General features: G+C 43.8%; 1 long non-coding RNA gene across 1 annotated transcript; it reads right to left on the bottom strand.

Moving 5' to 3' along the window:
• Nucleotides 1-3,333: 3,333 nt before the first annotated feature.
• On the bottom strand, nt 3,334-4,932 carry LOC138301978 (uncharacterized). Its single transcript, XR_011205199.1, has 3 exons — nt 4,637-4,932; nt 4,109-4,175; nt 3,334-3,465 (listed from the first exon to the last, which is right to left on the bottom strand). It is a non-coding gene; the product is annotated as an uncharacterized lncRNA (long non-coding RNA).
• Nucleotides 4,933-7,551: the final 2,619 nt, after the last annotated feature.

Below are 7,551 nucleotides of genomic sequence, written 5' to 3'. Positions count from 1 at the left end.
ACATTGTCTTCCCCTTGTCTGTTGGCGGTGACCGCCGCGCTGTTTGTTTGTACCGCCGTGGCGGTCGGAGTGTTAAAGTGGCTGTCTTTGTTGACGGTTTCCGCCACGGTCGTAATTGCACATTTTTTACCACCGGCCTGTTGGCGGTCTTAGCCCCGCTTTAACACCGTCCGCCAGGGTTGTAATGAGGGCCATAGTCCTGTGACTTTAGATATGCACTGCATTTCACCACTGTAGGAGGTTGGCCTGGCTTGTAGTGGGTACCAGAGGTACTTACACCTTGTGCCAGGTCCAGTTATCCCTTATTAGTGTAGAAGAGGTGTTTCTAGCAGCTTAGGCTGATAGAAGGTAGCTATGGCAAAGCAGCTTAGGCTGAACTAGGAGACATGTAAAGCTCCTACTATACCACTTATATCATATGCACAATATCATAAGAAAACACAATACACAGAGTTACTAAAAATAAAGGTACTTTATTTTTATGGCAATATGCCAAAAGTATCTCAGTGAGTATCCTCAGTAAGAAGATAAGTTATATACACAAGTTATATGTACACAAACCCAAATCAGGTAAGTAATAGCAAGAAAAGTAATGCAAACAGTGTAGAATCACAATAGGTTGCAATAGGAACACATAGGTATAGGGGCAACACAAAACATATACTCCAAAAGTGGAATGCGAACCACAAATGGACCCCAGACTTATGTGAGCTTGTAGAGGGTCACTGGGACTGTAAGAAAACAGTGAGGGTTAGAAAAATAGCCCACCCCAAGTCCCTGAAAAGTAGGAGTAAAGTACACCTACTACCCCCAGAGAGCACAGAAGTCGTGATTGGGGGATTCTGCAGGAAGAACAAACACCAGCAGTGCACTGACAACTGATTTCCAGACCGGAGTACCTGTAAGACAAGGGGACTGAGTCCAATAGTTGCAACAGTGTCCAGGGGGGGCAGGAGTCCAGGAAACCCCTGCTGAAGGTGCAAGGTGCTGCCACCGGTTGGAAGAAGCTTGGAGCTCTGCAAGAAAGAAGAAGACTAGGGACTTCTCCTTTGGAAGACTGATGTCCCACTTCACGATAAAGCTTGCAGAGGTGTTCCCATGCAGAAATACGGCAAACAAGTCTTGCTAGCTGCAAGGGTTGCAGTAGAGGTTTTTGGGTGCTGCTGAGGACCAGGAGGGACCAGGATGTAGCCTTCTGGAGGAGGAGACAGAGAGGGTGCTCAGCAACTCAGAGAGTCCTGACAGAAGCAGGCAGCACCCGCAGAAGTACCCCAACAGGCACTTAAAAGAAAAGTGAACTGGAGTCCGTGCGAAGTCACAAAAGGGAGTCCCACGATGCCGGAGGACAACTCAGAAGGTTGTACACTGCAGGACGGAGTGCCGGGGACCCAGGCTTGTCTGTGCGTGAAGGAAATCCTGGAAGAGTGCACAGGAGCCGGAGCAGCTGCAAATCACGTGGTACACAGCTTTGCAGTCTAGCGTGGGGAGGCAAGGACTTACCTCCACCAAACTTGGACTGAAGAGTCACTGGACTGTGGGAGTCACTTGAACAGAGTTGCTGTGTTCCAGGGACCACGCTCATCAGGCTGATAGGGGACCCAGAGGACCAGTGATGCAGTCTTTTGGTCCCTGCGTTAGCAGGGGGAAGATTCCGTCGACCCACAGGAGATTTCTTCGGAGCTTCTGGTGCAGGGTGAAGGCAGGCTACCCCCAGAGCATGCACCACCAGGAAACAGTCGAAAAATCCAGCAGGATTAGGCGCTACAATGTTTTTGGTAGTCGACTTGCTACTTTGTTGTGGTTTTGCAGGTGTCCTGGAGCAGTCAGCAGTTGATCCTTGGTAGAAGGTGAAGAGGGAGATGCAGAGGAACTCTGGTGAGCCCTTGCATTCGTTAGCTGAAGAATTCCCCAAAGCAGAGACCCTAAATAGCCAGAAAAGGAGGTTTGGCTACCAAGGAAGGAGGATTGGCTACCAAGAGAGGTAAGAGCCTATCAGAAGGAGCCTCTGACATCACCTGCTGGCACTGGCCACTCAGAGCAGTCCAGTGTGCCCCTAACACCTCTGTTTCCAAGATGGCAGAGGTATGGGACACACTGGAGGAGCTCTGGGCACCTCCTCCTTTGTCCAGTTTCGCACCAGAGCAGGGCTGGGGTACCCCTGAACCGGTGTAGACTGGCTTATGCAGAGATGGGCACCATCTGTGCCCATCAAAGCATTTCCAGAGGCTGGGGGAGGCTACTCCTCCCCAGCCCTTCACACCTATTTCAAAAGGGAGAGGGTGTAACACCCTCTCTCAGAGGAAATCCTTTGTTCTGCCTTCCTGGGCCAGGGCTGCCTGGACCCCAGGAGGGCAGAAACCTGTCTGAGGGGTTGGCAGCAGCTGCAGTGGAGACCCTGGAAAGGCAGTTTGGCAGCACCCGGGTTCTGTGCTAGAGACCCGGAGGATCATGGAATTGTCCCCCCAATACCAGAATGGTATTGGGGTGAATATTCCATGATCTTAGACATGTTACATGGCCATGTTCGGAGTTACCATTGTGACGCCGTACATAGGTAGTGACCTATGTATAGTGCACACGTGTAATGGTGTCCCCGCACTCACAAAATCCGGTGAATTTGCCCTGAACAATGTGGGGGCACCTTGGCTAGTGCCAGGGTGCCCACACACTAAGTAACTTTGCACCTAACCTTCACCAGGTGAAGGTTAGCCATATAGGTGACTTATAAGTTACTTATGCGCAGTGGTAAATGGCTGTGAAATAACGTGGATGTTATTTCACGCAGGCTGCAGTGGCAGGCCTGTGTAAGAATTGTCGGAGCTCCCTATGGGTGGCAAAAGAAATGCTGCAGCCCACAGGGATTTCCTGGAACCCCAATACCCTGGGTACCTCAGTACCATATACAAGGGAATTTATGGGTGTACCAGTATGCCAATGTAAATTGGTGAATTTAGTCACTAGCCTGTTAGTGACAAATTTGGAAAGCAGAGAGAGCATAACCACTGAGGTTCTGGTTAGCAGAGCCTCAGTGAGACAGTTAGGCATCACACAGGGAACACATACAGGGCACACACTTATGAGCACTGGGGCCCTGCCTGGCAGGGTCCCAGTGACACATAGACTAAAACAACATATATACAGTGAAATATGGGGGTAACATGCCAGGAAAGATGGTACTTTCCTACAACCACAGCAATTTCTTCAGGCAGTTGTATCACATATAACAATAATAAACGAAGGGTAAGGTCCCAGTTAGTGAGCGAAATTGTTTGATGTCAAGATGCCAATAGTTCACTAATTTTCATAAATAGAACTCCAATGAGAACATTGTGTTGCTCCACTTCAAGTTTTATTACAAAAAACAAATGGCTCCCAGTTGGGATGCATCAAAAAGAGTCCCACAAACAGAAGCGCAGCCAACACGTATTTCGCCCCTCAGGCGCGTAAGCAGGGGCTTTCTCAAGGCTGAAAGGAAAGAAAGAAAACTACATACGACTAGAAAATATAGTTCAAATATATCGTAATGAAGAACAATTGAAAGAGAGCAACACCGAAATGTGGAAACCCAAGATCCAAAGGCGAAGATCATGCGACGTAACGGTCTAATACGCGAGAAACTTATTCAAGTGATGGGTGATCCGAGAGAATAAGAGATTAGAGAAAATAGAAACTAAGGAATAATTAGGAAAAAATTAATTAGGAAAAAAGCGTAATTACAAATACTGTTGCGTGTGCCCATACAAACTAGAATGTAAGTATATGAAAGTGTGAAAGGTGAAGAAGAAAGCGTGCAGAAGTTACCTACAAAGTATTAAAGAGAGTGTAATCAGAATCAATGGAGGTGTATAACAAGTAATTGTCTTGAAACCATGTTAATAGTGCCGGTCCTATGTATTAAGTGGAAAAAGGAGGATAGAAGATAAGGTGCTAGTTAGTATTACACTAATGTGCAACAAGTAATAATCTTGAAACCATATTGATAGTGCCAGTCCTGAAAGTTAAGTAAAAATGGGAGAGTTGAAGATAGAGGTGCTAATTAGTGTAGCGCAAAAGAAGATACCGTTGTCAAGAAAAAAGTGTAAAAACACAACATGTAAATCCAACATACCATACTATGTAGATAAAATTCAGCTTGCAAAACTATCGACTGTATCCATGCAAATTCATTAGATAATCTGTGGGGTAAATAAATGTAATCAACATATAACATCTTGATAAAGTTAGCTATCCCATATATAATAGAGGAGACAAACAAGGTGATAATGCCTCACAGTAAATCACTTGCTAAAGGAACAATGTCTATTTTATTAACAAGAACGCAAAGAAAAAAGCAAGAGTGCAAATAATCAAGAGTATATAAAGTCACTCGTGGAATACTATTATGGAGACGTCACTCATAGCAAAACCAGAAGAAGTTAGGGAAGGCTGTTATTATCCTGCGAAGAAGTGTCAAACATGTATATTATAATAGTTCTGTTGGTGAAATGTAACGAAGATGGAGTGCTTAAATAAACTAGGTATAGGCGACTGATATATTGAGGAAAATATTTAAAGTTGCGAGGGAGCCCTATATGAGGTTTGTAGCAAATGTGTTAGACCTGACATGAGAGGTACTAAATCAGGGCTCCTGTCTCACCTGTTGTAGATTGGTGCACTCGTAAAATGTCAAACATTAGCGTCCGTCGCCATTATTTAGAAAGGAAGGCGGACACCGCGGCTTAGCACCGCTTCTTATACCCATTATAATTTGAGTCCCAACTCGAGGTTGTTAATTAGATAATAGACAGAGGGAAAGGACTAAAAGTTCAAAAACATCGCAGTATGCCGAGATCGTGAAAAAGCAGCGCCATCTTGAATTTAAAAAGAGAGACGGCGCCATCTTGTAGTGGTGTCACCCACGTCCGAGATAAAGGACGCGGACAGAAAAAAATAATAAAATGAAACGAAAAAAGAAAAATTTGAAACTGATATGATAATAAAGAAGGTAGTGAAGGTGAAGCTCGCTCTTGGGGTGAGACCAAGTCATAGGACAGTCTAGTTATTTATGAAAGCTGAAATATCCAAGAGGGCTTCACTTAACTCCAATCTACTTAATGCCAACATTATATGACATCCCTTATAGAGGAAAAACACGAGTGGAATACAAGCTGTTTAAGAAAGAATTGCTATTCTATAAGCACAATGCACCTAAGGTGGTTAATGAAGAGAAAATGACTGATATAAACCCCAAAAAGCAATTAACAGAAATATTTTAAAAGTGGAAAAGGTGAGTTGTCCTGTCTGGTGAAAATAAGCAGTAGGAGATAATAGAACATAGATGGCCCTTTACAATAGCCAATAATGCCATTCATGGTCTTTATTAAGCCCCTTGTTCACTGTGTCATATTTAATTATCAGTCGGCTTTCCTCCTGGTGCAGTCGTACTTCTATGTTACCACCTCTTGGTGATGCTGTGATATGTCGAAGGCCACTCAAAATAAAGGTACGTTGATGAGGATGAAATTCATTAAAATGTTCTACTAGTGGTGCCTTCATTGCCAATTTCTGCATATTCCGGTAGTGCTCCTGAATCCTAGTTTTGAGTGGGCCTATAGTGCTGCCTATATAGGCTTGATGGCAAGGACACCATATTGCATAGACAACGTTGATGCTTTCACAGTTTATAAAGTCATTGATATGGTAACATTGGTCATTTATGGTGACAGTTCTGGACTTTGAAAGGCCCAGCTTACAAATAGAGCATTTGCTGCAGGTATAAAAGCCTTTTGGTTTCGGAGGTAGAAATGTGGTGGGTGGCTTGGCGTAAAAGAAAGATGAACATAGTTTGTCTCGTAAATTAGGAGCCCTCTGAAACCTATTTGAGGAAAATTAGAAATATGTTTATTGATTGAAGGATTGTTCTGTAGTGGGTGCCAATGTTTTCTCAGTTGTTTCCGGATAAGGTGATGCCCATTGTGAAACTCTGTGACAAACCGAATAGTGGAGTTCTTACTAGCCTGTTGAGATATATTTAGCATCTTGTTGCGGTCCATATCTCTCAGTTTACCTGTCATGATATTGAGTGACTTACGATTGTAACCCCTGGCTGTGAGTCTCTCAGTCATTTGGGTAGAAATTATATCATAGTATGATATGTTGGTACAGTTCAGTCTAGCTCTCCTATATTCACCTTAAGGGATATTTGAATGGTACTGGGAGGATGACAACTGGTAGCATGAAGAACTGAATTAGCCGCTGTCTTTTTTCGCAAAAATCTGGTCTGTAGTTTACTGTCTTCGATACAGATCAAGAGATCAAGGTATTCTACTGATGAGTTGGAGATTTGATATGTGATATCAATTCCCCATCTATTGAGTGCTAATGTCTGTAAAAATTGATTAAGAAGATCTTTCTGGCCTTGCCAAATTAACAGAATGTCATCAATGTAGCGCCCCATAAAATTATATGTTGCGAGAGATGCTCAGTTTTATAATTCCAAAGCCAGGAATTTTCCACTGCTCCCATCAGTATGCAGGCATTTCCGCTAACTGAGCAGAATACACTCCTCGAAGCCAGGAAGCTTTTAAGGTACCTGTAATTGTGCGACCTGCATATCCTGCTCTCAGTGTCCCTGTACTGTCTCTAAGATAAGAACCATAGACAAAAACAATTTGGTAATTTTCTTCCAATCGGGTATCTCTGATGTCAGGTTTCGGTTTTGTATACAACTCAGTTACCTTGAGATAATCATGTTCAACATCCTCCTCTTTCTCAATTTCAGTAGTAGCACTTGGAAGTAAGGTTGCCGGGTTCAGCACTGTATATCTTTTCAGTGTCACATTTGGAGCACCCAAAATGCTCATCTCATATCTTGTCAGTCTAGCACCAGTCAAGTATTGGGTTATCGTCCTTGTCAGCAAAATCTCAATCGAGTGAGGGACCATTACAGTCAAGGGGTATCCCATCACTACTCCTTCACACTGTGAAAGATTCTGACTAACTGTGGAAAAAGCCCGCAAACAACCTGTTAAGGCTGCTGCGACTGGGTCCAAGGTAGCTGAAAATATGCTACTGGGCGATGAGCACCTCCATGGACCTGCGTCAAGGCAGACAATGAACATGCATCACGCTCATGACAAAACAATGTAAATGGCTTGTTGTAGTCAGGCATACCTAATGCTGGAGCTCTGCACAAACTCTCTCTCAATTCAGTGAACGCTTTCATCTGATCTTCATCTAATTCTATGGGATCTGTGACATCCTTATGAGTGAACTTCTGCAATGGTTTTGAGATTTCTGCAAAATTCGGGATCCATTGGCGACAATAACCCTCCATACCCAGGAACATTCTAACATCTCTCTTTGAAGTCGAGGGATTCATCTGCAGTATCATTGTGATCCTCTTTCTGTATATTTTCCTCGACCCTTTCTCAATCTGGTGACACACATACTTCACTACCTTCTGGCAGTACTGAAACTTCAATAGTGAGACTTTATGACCAAACTTTCCCACATGATTCAAAAGGGCAATCAAGTCATACTTACACTTGTCCCTTGTCCTGGATGCAATCA

The sequence above is a fragment of the Pleurodeles waltl genome, chromosome 6 (genome assembly GCF_031143425.1).
Source record: "Pleurodeles waltl isolate 20211129_DDA chromosome 6, aPleWal1.hap1.20221129, whole genome shotgun sequence".
In the NCBI taxonomy this organism is placed as follows: Eukaryota; Metazoa; Chordata; class Amphibia; order Caudata; family Salamandridae; genus Pleurodeles; species Pleurodeles waltl.
This window is presented reverse-complemented; position numbering and strand designations above follow the sequence as displayed.